Below are 15,091 nucleotides of genomic sequence, written 5' to 3' on the forward strand. Positions count from 1 at the left end.
AAGAGACTATGGCCATCCTCCCCTTCCGCTCCCCCTTCATTACTATAACTCCTTTTGTTCCCTTCTGAAGAACTGCCTTCTGAAAGATTGAAAAAGCGTGGTAACTCTTTAACTTCACAATGAGGCTATCAAACAGCCATCCGTTCCCCATGTCATGAACGACGATGGTGTGCTCCTTATAATCTTTGCATGATCCATTGTCTACAACATCAGCATAGGACTTGAATCTTGTACTCCTTGGCCTTGGCTTCCCCATGGGCACCTAAGTGCTTCTTACATCATTTCTTCCCCTTCCTCCATTGATAGCTGCTTGGGTTGTACTGTTGGGTTTTTGCTTTGGATCTTTCCTGAACTCTGCTTCCTTTACCTTCAAAGCCTTATCATCACACCACAAACCATTAGCTTTTTGGATTGCCATAGATGTTGCGACACAACAATCGTATCTGACAAAGCCAAATCTTGTCTTCGTAGCTTTCCTTACCTTGTTTGGAATGAACACATCACTTACAACCCCAAACTTTCCAAACAGAGAATAAAGTGCCTTTGGAGTCATGGACCATGGAATGTTATCAACAAAAACTGTGTAGATAGCATTAGCCTTTTTTTCAGTCTCTTCACACTTCCTTACCTACTTTCTTCGCCCATGCATCACCAGTTGCCATCCTCCTTGTTGCTGTTGAAGGCTTGCCATGACTGAGCTTCTCCTCTAGAATTTTCTAAATAAAGGTTCTATTGTGAAAACCATCACTTTCAAGGTTTAATACCTTGTTTATTGAACAAAAAATTACTATAATACATCAATAATATGTAAATATATTCACTGTATTTGGTTTCAATTTTTTAAAAAATTGAGTATTTTTATTTTTATTTTTTTTTTCATTTTTATTTTTATTTTTAGTGAATATTGTTAAAATTTTAAGTAATTATTTTACTTTTTTAGATACACCTTACTTAGACGTATCTAGAAAGTAAAATATTTGCAAAAAAATATTGTAAAAAATGAATAAATACACAAGAATATGAAAATATACTAAATTTTTATATTTTTTTTTATATTTTTGATATTTAGTGAATTTTTTAAATATTGTTTTTTTTACAAATATTATACTATTTAAGTGTATTTATGTTAGATGTATCTAAAAAAAAAGACACTTAAAATATTAAAAAATTTAGTAAAAAATAAAATAAAAACATGAAAAATAAAAAAAAAATTCAATTTTCTAAAAAGTAAATTCTGAAAAACCAAACCAAACAAGTTTATTAAAATTCTTAATTTCTTGAGTGTAGACACGCCATCGGGCCTCATGCTACAGTTCGGACTCAATTAGTGTCACGGTCCTGTATCTAATCTCGCAGAGTGCAATGCAAGACCGATGAATCATCAAAGAGTCCAGATCTGGCAAATCGTTTTTGAAAACATATATTTTTTGAAAGAAGTGCCAAACATGAACTGCTTTGCCAGATACAGAGTCGCCACCTAAATATTTTTTATGGGGAATTTAGGAAATCCTGACTCGGTGCCAAAGGCCACGTGTCCGTCATCACCAAAGTTGAATCGGCTCGGGAGCTTGGGTACGATTGGGGAAGGTCAGCTATGAGCACCCCCTCTCGTCCGATCCGAAGATCGGCCTCTACTAACCGTGATATCCATTTTTGAAAACGTTATGTATTCTTATTCCGGTTATTAGCCTAGAATTACTACGTTATGCGCACAGCAAACAAGTATAGACCAAATCGCCTAAATTGGAACAAAACATTTCATGCTTGTTTTGAAAATGGTTTGCTACTCGCAAGTGGGCTAAAAATGTAGATTTTGCCACCCTCGAGTGGGCTTCAGAAAAGATGATTTTGCTACTATCTGGTGGGCTTAAAACTCACAGTTTTAATGCATTATTCCAATTTAGGTAATTCGACCTCCACCCACAGGCACTCAAGCAGTTATATCACATAAGCAGCTAGCCTCATGGTAATCATGCTATTATGGCAACACTCACACGCATGCGGTATGCTAAAGCATAAATGCTTACCTAGTACTCTGAGCCAAAACAAAAGCAAGTTGGTAATCAATGCATGATCCTAGCTTATGTTAAGATGGCTAACGCAACACATACAAGATGCAACTACAATAGGCTCGGCTATTCTAAGATGGCATGTGATGATGCTACAACTAACATGTATTCAACTTTGGGATTGAAATACAAATACAGTTAGTATGATGCGCCGAGCCCGGTGCATGTAAGACAAATGTATGGATGCACGCATGCTATCATACTGTATGCTAATTGAAACATGCCTTAGGCTAACCATCGAAAGCTAGTAAATAAAAGGAAAGAAAGACGTGGGGTTGGGAGACATGCACACACTCACGCACACTTATTACACAATTGCCCTCACTCGGAGGGTCCGAATAAATATTACAGTCCGAATAAATAATACTAAATTAATTATTACAGAATTTCTAATTAATTAACAAATTAAATGCAGAAAGAAGGTGGCCACAACCCCACCTCAGGATGCGTGAATAATGCATGCTTGACTCGTTTCGCCCGGAAACTCGCTGCCATAGCACTACTGCCTCTGTTAACACTGCTTTGCTCCTCTGAGGACTGTCAAAGTCCAAGGGTATGCTCTTTGGATGCTGGGGGATACCACCGACCAAGTAGAAACACCACCGGCCGAAGGGGATGATCATCGGCCACTGAATAAGCTATCGGCCACAAATTCCTGGCCAGTCGGCACTGTATTTAGCCGACTGGCTAAAACTTCCTGCAGAACCTACAGTTGACAGCAGCAGAGGGGAAGCAGTGTATGGCATGGAATTTTTAGGCAAATGTATGCATGGACACACTCCTTGTCATGTAATGGACTCATGGGACCATGGCCCTCAACCCTCGGGCCATCCATTATGCATTTTGATGCATGATGGCCTAAGAGGCCAAGTTAGCAACTTAATGTAAATGCATGCAAACAAAACACATGAATGCCAACACCCTATCATATTGAGGTCAAAGGGGTCGGCGACCGAGGATCGAGGCGCGTTACGTCACTTTGAGTACGAACGCATATCAATTCTCATGTTTGGTTTGACACCCCAAACCAAACAATGCAATATATGTATGCAAATGTGGCTCAACTATGCAACATGAGGCTAAGCTACAAGGTATGCCAAATGCAAGGTAACCTAAACATGCAAATATAATGTACTGAGCATGCGATATGCAATGCAATGCAACCTAAAATGTAATGTAAACATGGCACAATGCAAGCATGCAACTAAAGGTAACAAGTCAAGCATGCAACCATATACAAGAGTGGACTTAGGCTGAAATGGGAGGCCCCGGCCACACCTCAAAACAGTGGCCAAAATGATGGACAACAAGCATACCAAACAAGCAAATCAAAGGGGCCTAAAGCTAAGGCATGGAGGGCTATTCTCAAGAGCACCTAAAGGTGAGGTACATGGATACCAAACACTCATGTTAGACTCTAAAATGCATGCAAAAGATGGCACCAAAACATGCTAGGAAATGGATGCAAAAGAGGAAGCATTCAAGGCCACTAAAGAGAGTATCCTACTACAACCACCCCAACCACTCATGGCATGCACTTTTCAATACAAATCAGAGTTTCAATATGTAAAATGAGCCCCCAAAATCCACTAGTATGGCAGCCTAAGTGACTTAAACAAAATGCATGCACCAAAGCTCATTTCTAGGCATAAAAGGACATATCCTCAAAACATGAAAGAGGTGATGAATGCAAGCATACAAGCATGGTTTGAGGACTGAAATGACATACAAAATGACTCCAAATTACTGAAATAGACTCAACAAAACATGTTCATGCCTCACACACTTAAAGCTCATAATGTCAAGATGCAAGGAGGTCATACCAAACATGGCAAACATGATTAAATCAGTACCCCACAGACCTTAAACATGGCAAAATATGACCAAGGACTTCACAAAGCAAGGCCAAAATATGAGAGCATGGTGGTCTAATGGTATGATGCACTTTTAGACAAAATGGGGGAATACAAAGCAAGTATTTTATGCATGCAAAGGGCAACAAACCAACATGGGACAGAGGTGTAATATGACCAAAAAACACCCAAAAACCTCTAAAATAGAGCCAAAGACAACTAGGCATGCATGCTACCTTTATAAGCCTTAAACACAAGCAAAAGAGATACAAGGGGAGAGGGGTGTCGCTCCCCTATGCAAGACCTCAAACCCCCTTCATCACCACTGAAAATCCATTGGATTTCAGTGGTGAGAAGGCTAATACACCAAAGAAATCAAAACTTAATAAAGGAAGCACAAAAAGGGGCCAAACAAGGCCTAAGAGGGGGAGGTCGACCCCTAATGCCAAAACAACCTTAATGAGATATCTTAAGCATGCAAATACAAGACTTTTTTCAGTTATACACAAAGTCTAAAACAATGAGCAAGATAGGCAAAAGTCTAGTGCAAGATTGGGGAATCTAAAGTAAAAGACTTACCCTTGATGAACAGCAAGTGCAGCCTTCTTCTTTTGATTAACACCAGTCCAAAACCTCAAGAACAAACCCTCAAAGCCTCTCAAATTCGAAGTAAGGTGTAATACTATGTGTTTTAGTGCAAAACTAAGAACAAACACACACTTTAGGCCCTCAAACACACACAAAATGAAGAGAGAGAGAGGGAGATATAGAGAGAGAGATATATATGTGTATAGCTCTGGTTTTTTGTTGAACCAAACAAAGGAGGAGGAGGGGCTCTTATATAGGCAAGGTAATTGGCCAAAGCTTCTAAGGGAAGCTACTCAAAAGGGTCAAGGCTTACAAGGGAAGCCAAGCTAAGGGTGCAAGGCTTCCTGAGGAAGCTAGGACAGCTGGCAAGCTTCTTGAGGAATCTTTGGCAAAGGGTCAAGCTTCCTCAAGAAGCTTTGACCAAAAGGGTGCAAAAAGGGAAAAACAGCCACATGTATGTCTCGGGGCAAGTTTGGTGCATTCCAGCTGGCACAGCTGGCATGCACCATGCCTGAAAAAGGTAAAAAGGTGCCACTGGCCAGAAAAGGAGATCACCGGCCAAACAGATGGCCGGCCGGCCATACTGAGTGCCGACCGGCCAATGGTATAATTCACCAATGGCCAGTAGCCTCAAAACATGGCCGGTGGCCTCAAACCAAGGCCAGTGGGTGTTAGGGGTAGCTAACAAGCTACTTTCTACCCTCAGAATAAAAAACACAAGTGTTTGGTGCAAAACCAAACACAGAACAGTCGAGTTGAGAGATCCTGAGACAAGGTGCGTAGCCGAGACTTCCGGGAACTCAAAACGAAACACAAACATAAGTAATCACCGAGTGTTCGAGCGGTGACGTCCAAGTCTTGAGGACGGTCAAAAATGAGGTGTCTACAATGAGGTCAATTGGATTTCACGTATTAAAACTTGTATGTTCGTTACCCAGTCAAAACTCGATTTTCTGAAATTGTTAGATCAACATTAATTCGTTGAGACCTGATTGAGACCCGCACTCCCCACCTCCACCCCCACACCCACACACACGTGGGAGTTGGTGATTGGAGAAAGAAAAAGAAAATAAAAAAATTCAGCCAATCACAAGCCATCGGGGTCCTGGGGGTCACCCCAATGGGGTCCGGATCATGTTTCTAATTCTTTTGTGATGGGCAGATTGGATGGGTCAGCTTGATGTTTGTCCAACACTGTTTCTTACCATATATACAGGTCCAATTTTGATTTTTTGTGGGCTCAGGTTGAACTTTAAAAATGGAGCTTTTATACATATTGAAAAATAAAAATAAAAATTGTTGGTAAAATAATAGATGAGGGGATAAAGTTTTATTTTTTAATAGTTGAGGGAGTCTCAATATAAACAACCCTGTCAAATTATTGTAATTACACAATTTCATCATAATTGTTTTTTAAAAAACTAACCATAATTTTAAAAAGAGGTTGTTTATTATTTTATTTTTTTAAAAATATATATATATATATATATATAATAAAATCATATGAAAATTGTCAATAGATTGATAATATTTTATTAAAAAAATTAGAGACAAAAGCATATAGATTATCACCAATTACCGGCATATAACACTAAGAGAAAATTATCAATATGTTTTAATAGTTGGATTTAATTCCTATCAAGTCTTATTAAAAATAAGTCCTAGTATAATCGTCGCTACAAATAATTTTTTGTAACGATTTTTTACATATGTCACAAAAAATTGACAATTAGTGACTTTTTATCACGATTTTTATAAATTGTCGCTTAAACTTTCAATTAGTAACGTTTTTCTGTGATAAATTTTTCAAACTGTCGCTGAAACTTAAAAAGTAGTGACTTTTTGTGACAATTTTTTAAAACTGTCGCTAAAACTTATAATTAGTGACATTTTTTGTAGAAAAAAATTCAAATTATCGCTGAAAGTTAACAATTAGTGACGCTTTTGAATATTACATGATGAAAATTGACATTAATTATCGTAGAACTTATTATACAATAAATTCACTTAATAGAAATCCCCTAACACTAATTAGCATTCCCACCATTATTAAATAACAATAGGTTCAAGACAAAGAACTCATATCAAATGATTATTAATTAAGGTGTGGACCAAACTTGCTATAAATCTTATCCATACAATATGCTTTCTATACACATACTGTATTTTATTTTTGTGTGTTAACAAGTTATTGTTTAATGTCTGAAACAGTACTTAAGGGGTGGAATAGCAGGGATTCAAGGACCCTTCTATGGAGGAACATGATGTTTTCATAGGCGTAAAGTGATCTATGGTTTATCACCTGATGACAATAAAATTACTAGTAAGTCCCCCAACTTTTTCTTGTTCATAAATTACAATACATTCTAGTATTTTTCTTCTTTTTATGTGCCTATTTAGCAAATAAATTTGATTTCTTATTATTAGGGAAATTAAGCAATGAGGCTTTGCTCAAGACTTTTGGAAGATTAATGGAATTCACCAAATCAGCTGCTAAGATATTATCAGGCATGAAGATGACAATGGAGGAACAGGATGTTTTCATAGGCGTAAAGTAATCTATGGTTTTTCACCTGATGACAATGAAAATGAAATTAGTAGGAAGTCCCCCAACTTTTTCTTATTCATAAATTACAATACATTCTAGTATTTTTCTTCTTTTTATGTGCCTATTTAGCAAATAAATTTGATTTCTTATTATTAGGGAAATTAAGCAATGAGGCTTTGCTCAAGACCTTTGGAAGATCAATGGAATTCACGAAATCAGCTGCTAAGATATTATCGGGCATGAAGACAAAGGCCCCGTTTGTTTTCAGATGTAAAATGGAGGGGATTGATAGTGAGGAGATTAATAGTGAGAAATTGTTAAATTATTTTTATATAAAATAATAAAACAAATAAAAAAAATATAAAAATTAAACATTAATATTTAAAAAAAAATTCCCAATATATAAAAATAAAAAAAAATAAAAAAATTTCTAATCTCCTCACTATTTTTTTAATACCATCTCTACCTCCTCACTATGAATCCCCCTTCCAAGGGTATTAGTAATACCAAGATATTAGTAGTCCCAAGGCCATCTCTCAAAACAAACAAGGTATTAGTAATACCAAGGTATTAGTAGTGCCAATCCCCTTCCTATAACTCCAAACAAATGGGGCCAAATAGTATTAGTCCTAACAATATTTCAAGTTGTATTGAGGCAGCCTACCAAGTTGCTGGTTGTGACTATGAATATGGTACCAGCTGGGGTAAGAGGTGAGTAGACTACCATTCATCTTTCATGACTTTTACGTGCACAAAGATCACAAAATATTTATGAGGACATGGATTTTACGTTGAAATTCACTCATTATGAGTATTATGTAATTCATTTTGTGATTTGTTTTTGTGCAAGTAATTTATTTTCTTCATCTTTTTCCTTATGTAGAAGTACAACAAAACAAAATGTGGCAAGCACTGGTAGAGCCACATGGGGTTCAAGGGGGTCACGTGCCCCTCCTAAATTTTATTTATTTATTTATTTTTACATATGTATATAAATAAAATTTTAAATAAAAATAATATTTAAAATAAAATGTCAAGAGTATTTTTAAATTTATGAAAACAATGGTGATCGTTTTATTGAAAATGAAGTGATTGCAACAAACTATATTTTTATGTATGAAAATTTTGTGAAACAATCTCAATATAAAGGTAATATATATCATTACTGATATGTAAATATAATTAATTTTACTATATATATGTAAAAACGGCAGAGTGTTAGTTATATTTGTATGTGGAGTTCATCCTTCATATATATATGTCAACAATAATGTGATATCACTATTATATGAAATTTTTACTCAAATTTTGTAAAAATTTGATTTATCTTACCGTTATATAATTTATTTTAAGACTTATGACTTTTTTATATTGTCCGTGATACACTAATTACACACAATACTGTGTTTTTCGATTTTACTCGAAGTTAATTGTAAAATTTTATGTGAAATACTTTTGTAATAATTTATTTAATTTTTTGTACTTAATATTAATTCAAAAATTATTATTATCTTCTTATTGTTGGTTATGAAAAAAAAAAAATTAAAGTTGTAATCCATAAATACCCATTCTGATTTAATTTTCTGACTCCGTCACTGGTGGCAAGACTATAAGTTTACATATACCATTAAATTTGATTAAACAAGAATTTGTAGAAATCAAACATATATTCTATTATGGACTAGAGGTAATCTATCTCATTCTATTATAAGGTTTGATTCGTAAATTAATGATGGTAATATTATCAAAAATGCTTCCGACCCCCAGTTTGTTCCGACCCCCAGTGACCCCCAGTTTACGTGGCAAACTCACGTGATGTTCACGTGATTATCAACGGTCTCACATTTGAAAATAATCTCCCCTCAAAACACTTATCTCTCTCTTCGTTCCTTCTTGATGGTTGAGACAGCTGGACTAGCAGGTAGTTCCCTTCACTCCCGACGCCGGCGACAACTCCTTCCCTTCACTCCGACGCCGGATTCGCGACTCTCTCTGTCTCTCTTTCCCTGTCATCCGACGATTAAGAGGTAAATTTCCCTTCACTCCGAAGCCCCCCACTCTCTTTGTTTCTCTTTCCCTCTCATCCCTATCATCCGATAAATATATATATATATATATATACATCTATCTGTATATATATATATGTATCTGCATTTATATCTGTGTATAATTGGGTTGAATGTTTGGATTTACTGTTTTTGACAATCTGATAAACGAATTGAAAGATTAAAGTTTGGCATTTTGATTTGGGAGTTGAATTTAGCCTTTTGATTTGGGAATTGTGGCCTTTTGAATTTGACCTTTTCATTTGCAGTTTTAGCTTGCAATAAACCTGCTCGATGAAATGCCTCAATGAAATGTTTACATTCTGAAGACCTGAAAAAGCTTCTTATCCAATTTTTGGGGCTGCAAAAAATAAACTTTGCCAGCCTCTAAGTAGTAAGCAAGTGATTTTCCTTCTTATCCAATTGAAGAATGGTTCCTGCAAAATTCTTCAATGGTTCCTGTTTGTTCCTGTTTTTTCCTCTAAGTAGTAGTAAGCAAGTGACTCTAATTATATACAATGTTTCATAATGATTTTCAGTCCAATTTTCATAATGATTTTTAGTCTAATTATATACAATGTGTCCCATTCATAATGATTTTCAGTCCATTTCAGTCCAATTTTCAGTCCATTTTGGGAATTGCTTGTATGTGCTTATATGTGCTTATATGTGAATTTCTATTTTGGGATTTGCTTATATGTGTTTGATGTAATAATTATTTGTTGAAGAATTTACTTCATAACAAGTTTTTCTAGTCTTGTGAATTTTGAAATGACTGTTGTAAAAAAATGAAAGCAGATAGAACTCCCTTTCTCAAGTAGTAGAACTCTCTTTCTCAACTAATGTTCTACCAGTAATTTGAAATGATTTATGGAAACAAGTGATAAGTAGTAGAACTCCTATATAGGAAACTACTGCCTCCCATGACAATGAAAACCCATCTCTTCTTCTAGTTTCCAATACACCCAAATCAAATAGAAAGTTAAATGCAACCCATAGTGTGCCTTCAAATCCATGTTCTCAAAATGACCGAACTGTGATTTATAAACCAGCTTTATGACAATGATTTATATCTGTGATTTACGCAGGTTACCTGTTCATAAGCTGAATTTGGATTACAAAATACATTAATAATAAGTGGTTTAGATAATTGGGATTTATAGATCCCAATAAGCTTAATAAATCATGTTCAGAATTAGTTCAGCTTATTCAGAATTTATTACTAATGTATTTTTAGAATAAATCAAAAGCTGTTTTAGTAAGTTGAACTTATTACTAATGTATGGGATTTATAAGCTGAACTTATTACTAAAAGCCTGTTCATAATTTGGAATAAATCCCAATAAGCTGAACTTGATTTTGGAATAAGCTTGTTCATAATTTATGAAACCTGTTCATAATATATGAAACCTGTATCTATGAAACATAACCTTGGAAACCTGTCTATCCAAGATTATGACAGGATTATGACAGGACTATGAAACATAGACATAATTTTGGAACATAAACATAGACATAATTTCATAATTAGTTCAGCTTATTCAATCCCAATAACCTGTATCTATGAAACATAATCTTGGAAACCTGTCTATCCAAGATTATGACAGGATAGACATAATTTCATAAACTTGTCTATCCCAATCTTGGACACTTGTTCATAATTTCATAAACCTGTTCAGAATTTCATAAACCTGTATCTATGAAACATAACAGGATGGATCCAAGATTATGAAACATAATCTTGGTTTTCATAATCTTGGATAGACAGGTTTATGAAATTATGAACAGGTTTGAAGACTAATGTTTATGAAACAGCTTTCATAACCACACAACTTTATGTTTATGAAACAGGTTTATGAAACATAATTTAGTCTTCAAACCTGTCCAGATTTTTTATGAACACCCTGTCCCTGTCCCTTGTCCAGATTTTTTATGAAACAGGTTTCACAGGTCCAGATTTTACTTGAAACTTGTCCATATTTTTTATGAAACAGGTTTTACAGGTCCAGATTTTACTTAAAACCTGTCCAGATTTTTTATGAAACAGGTTTTACAGGTTTTACTTGATCATTTTTATGAACACCCTGTCTAAAAAATGGCTGAAATCCCCATCCTCAACTAAGTCACTGCTTGAGGGGCTAGTGTCATGACAGTTGGTCAATGTAGACTGAGAAATAACACTTCTATCTGAATGAGTGCTAGTAGCATCCAATGATTGAATGAAGTTCAAAAATAACAGCTTTGTTACAGAATCTAACTGTTTGTTACAGCTTTATGACACCAACTACAACTTATAACAGCTTTTTTGGAGGGTAAATAAGTTGATTTACAGAATCACCTCCAAGGGCTGTCATAAAGCTTATAACAGCTTTTTTGTAGACTGAGAAACTTGTATTTTTAATGTGCTTCATAATGAATATATGCAAGTGCTGTCATGTTAATATTTGTCGGTTTTTGCAGATGTCAAGTTCAAGTGTCAGTGGCAATAGCTCAGATTGGTTAACATACGTCAACAGAAATTGTCGTACATGTAATAAAAAGGCCACCATTTATTCTACTCCTGTAATAATTGTGGTTTTATCGGATGGTGTTTACCTACGAATCCAGAATATAGAGGTCATCAAATTCCAAGAGACGAAGTGCCAATTGTCGGTGAACAAGTTATGACCGAACAGAAATTACCAGATTGATGAGAGAGACGAAGATTGCAGAAATTCCAGCAAGCTATGGTCGTCGTCGGTGGAGGAGGAGGATGGCGGTGAGAGGTGAGGACAGACGAGTTCCCGCTTTTTTCAGATTTTTTTTTTTTTAATTTTCCAGCTGTGTTTACACATCAGTTGCCATGTCATTGGGGGTCACTGGGGTCGCAAGGCACTGGGGGTCTGTAGCGGGACTGTAATATTATTTTGTTCAGGATAAAATTATTTCACATTTAATAAATATTTTGTAATTTGAAGAAATTTCTTCCAAAATTCTTTTATTTCACATGTACAGGATCATTTTATCAACTAGGTCACAATTTAGCTTGACATATACCATCACCTTAATTTTAAAGGTGTATAAGCTGCCACGACACTAGTTAAAAATAAATATTTTGTTATGACTTATTAAAAGAGAAACGAGTTCTTTGAAATCTTTAAACAATTTCAAAATTACAAAACAGATAAGCAACCAATCAAACAATTGCTTAGCTACTTTCAACTAACAGACAAAAAAAGTAATCAAAATTTTAGAAGTCATTTTCAACTAACAATGAGACTGAAATTCGAATTTCCCTTCTCAAAAAGGAGCACCTCATTTACCAAATCAATTTCTTTAAATAATAATAACAAAAATAATAATAATTACCTTATCACGTTTTCACCCATTTTTTTAATGGTTAAGATCACATAATGAGTAAACACAAAAGTATTCTTGCCTCAAAATAGAGAAAATATGTAATATGTGTAGTCTGAAAGACGTGTTGTGTTAGAGTGTATATAAAACCGTTTTGTTTATGCTTTTTTGGATAAGATATGGTCATATATCCCCTACTATTAGATAGATAACTTTTAAAAAGAATGAAAAAAAATAAAACTTTCATGCTATAGCAAGAACTAAGAAACAAATTGATTTGGATCCGCCTATCAATTTGTTACACAAGAAAATGACGGGACAAAGAATGTCATTATCCGGCGAAAATCAGAACTATGTGTGACTGAACTCCGCGCAAATTGAATATGTGAGACTGTTTGATTGTATTTTTAATTTGTTTTCTATTAATATTTTTCAAAAAAAGTGCTCACAAAAAGAGAAAAAACTAAAATCATATGGAATTTATGAAATAAAAAATCATGCTTTAGTTGCTTATGGGTAGTATTGTCCAGGTGGGTTGGATTTATGGATCTACAACAGAAGATGTCCTCACTGGACTTACTATCCATGGGAGGGGTTGGAGATCAGCCTATTGTTCACCTGACCCACCTGCATTTCTAGGTTGTGCACCCCCTGGTGGGCCTGGATCAATGACCCAACGAAAGAGATGGTATACTGGGCTCCTTGAAATCTGGTTCTCAACCAAAAACCCACTTGTACCTACTCTCCAAGGCAAGTTCCAAATCCGCCAATGTATGGCCTACATGTGGCTTATAATGTGGGGCCTACGATCCATTCCGGAGCTATGTTATGCTATTTTGCCAGCCTATTGTATCATCACCAACTCACATTTCATGCCCAAGGTGAGGACTAATCACCACCATCCGATTTTACATGATTAATCAATTCTATTAACTAGGCATAGGGGTGAGCAAGCAAATTGAAAAATCAATTTGAACTAATTTTTTAACTGTCCCCAAATAGTCAATTCAATTAAGTAGGTGCAGTTCTCAGGTCAATCCAATTGCCCCTATTGCAACCATTTTTTTCCCCCTTTTCCCTTGTAGGTATTGGATTTGAAGCTCTACTATCAACTTCATCAAACGTTCCATCTATTTTGACAAAAAAATATTTTTCAAAAACAGATCTTTCATGGATAATGATTCAAATCCATTTGTTGATGAATACATTAACTTGATGTAACCAAAGGCTTCAATTTATTTTCACAAAAATATATTTTACGAAAAGCATTGTACGCATTTTTTGGCAATTGTTACCATACATCAACAAATAAAAGTTAATGTGGGACTAAAGTCTTGGCAGAGCCACCATACTACCACTACCACCTCCATCGCCTACACTGTCACACTATCGCAACCACCTGTTATATCCACTGACACATTAATTTTAAGGTAACAATCAAATATAAAAAACACTTTCTTACTTAAAAATGTTACTATAACAACTTAATATTTGTCTATGCAGGTGAGAGAACCAACGATATTGATACCTGTTGCCATTTTTGTAATCTACAACCTGTACACCCTCTCTGAGTACCTTCGCAGTGGCTTATCAACTCATGCATGGTGGAACAACCAAAGAATATGGAGGCTAAACACCATGACTGCATGGTTTTTGGGATTTTTAAGTGTTGTACTAAAGCTATTAGGAATATCAAACACAGTGTTTGAAGTAACACAAAAAGACACATCAACTAATGCCAATGACAATGATGCTAATTCTGGAAGATACACATTCGATGAGTCCCCCATGTTCATCCTTGGCACCACTATTCTGCTAGTGAACCTGACCGCGTTGGCCATCGGACTATTAGGGTTTCGATCAAAGAGTGGTGATGGAAATGGGTCAGGCATAGGAGAGTTCATATGTAGTGTGTGGTTGGTGTTATTGTTTTGGGCTTTTTCTAAAGGGCTGTTTGGGAAAGGGAAGTACGGGATTCCCTTTTCTACGATATACAAGTCATGGGCTATAGTGTTATTGTTTGTGCAATTGTGTAAATGGAGTTGAATGTGTTGAATGTGTCAGTGTCATGATCATAATACCAAGTTCTTTCATATTGTAGCTACTAGAAAGCAGAGTAGGAATTTGCTCAACTCTTTAGAAGTGGATGGCTCTCAGTGTCATGATCCGACAACAATTAAAAGGGAAACGCTGAATTTTTTTGCCACCATGTTCAAGGATGACTGGAAGGTTAGGCCTTCATTGCAGGGGCCATTTAGCACCATTGGGAGTGAAGCTGTGGTTTCGGCAGTTGAGCATAATTTTTCAGAGTCAGAAATTTGGATGGCTGTCAAAGAGTGAGATGGCAATAAACCCTCGGGCCCGGATGGCTTCAACATGGGTTGTTTTAAAAAATGTTGGAAGATCTTTCGTCCAGACATTCTGCAGTTTTTCAGGGATTTCCATTGTCATGCAAAATTATCAAAAGGAATTTCTGGCTCCTTCATTACTTTAATCCTGAAGAAGGATTGCCCTGTTACTTTACTGGATTATCGCCCAATTAGTCCGATTGGGTCAATGTACAAAATACTTACCAAGGTGCTTGCAAATAGAGTAAAGAAAGTTTTACCGAGGGTGGTTAGCAATGTCCAATCAGCTTTTCTGAAGGGTAGG

General features: G+C 35.7%; 1 long non-coding RNA gene and 1 pseudogene across 1 annotated transcript; both read left to right on the top strand.

Moving 5' to 3' along the window:
* LOC114274217 (cellulose synthase-like protein B4) overlaps window positions 1-14,779 on the top strand; it is a 106,702-nt pseudogene extending 91,923 nt beyond the window's left edge.
* Window positions 8,802-9,722, top strand: LOC145795324 (uncharacterized). Its single transcript, XR_014336116.1, has 2 exons — window positions 8,802-9,085; window positions 9,373-9,722. It is a non-coding gene; the product is annotated as an uncharacterized LOC145795324 (long non-coding RNA).
* Window positions 14,780-15,091: the final 312 nt, after the last annotated feature.

The sequence above is a fragment of the Camellia sinensis genome, chromosome 7, assembly GCF_055761805.1.
Source record: "Camellia sinensis isolate YWXY chromosome 7, ASM5576180v1, whole genome shotgun sequence".
Taxonomy (NCBI): domain Eukaryota; kingdom Viridiplantae; phylum Streptophyta; class Magnoliopsida; order Ericales; family Theaceae; genus Camellia; species Camellia sinensis.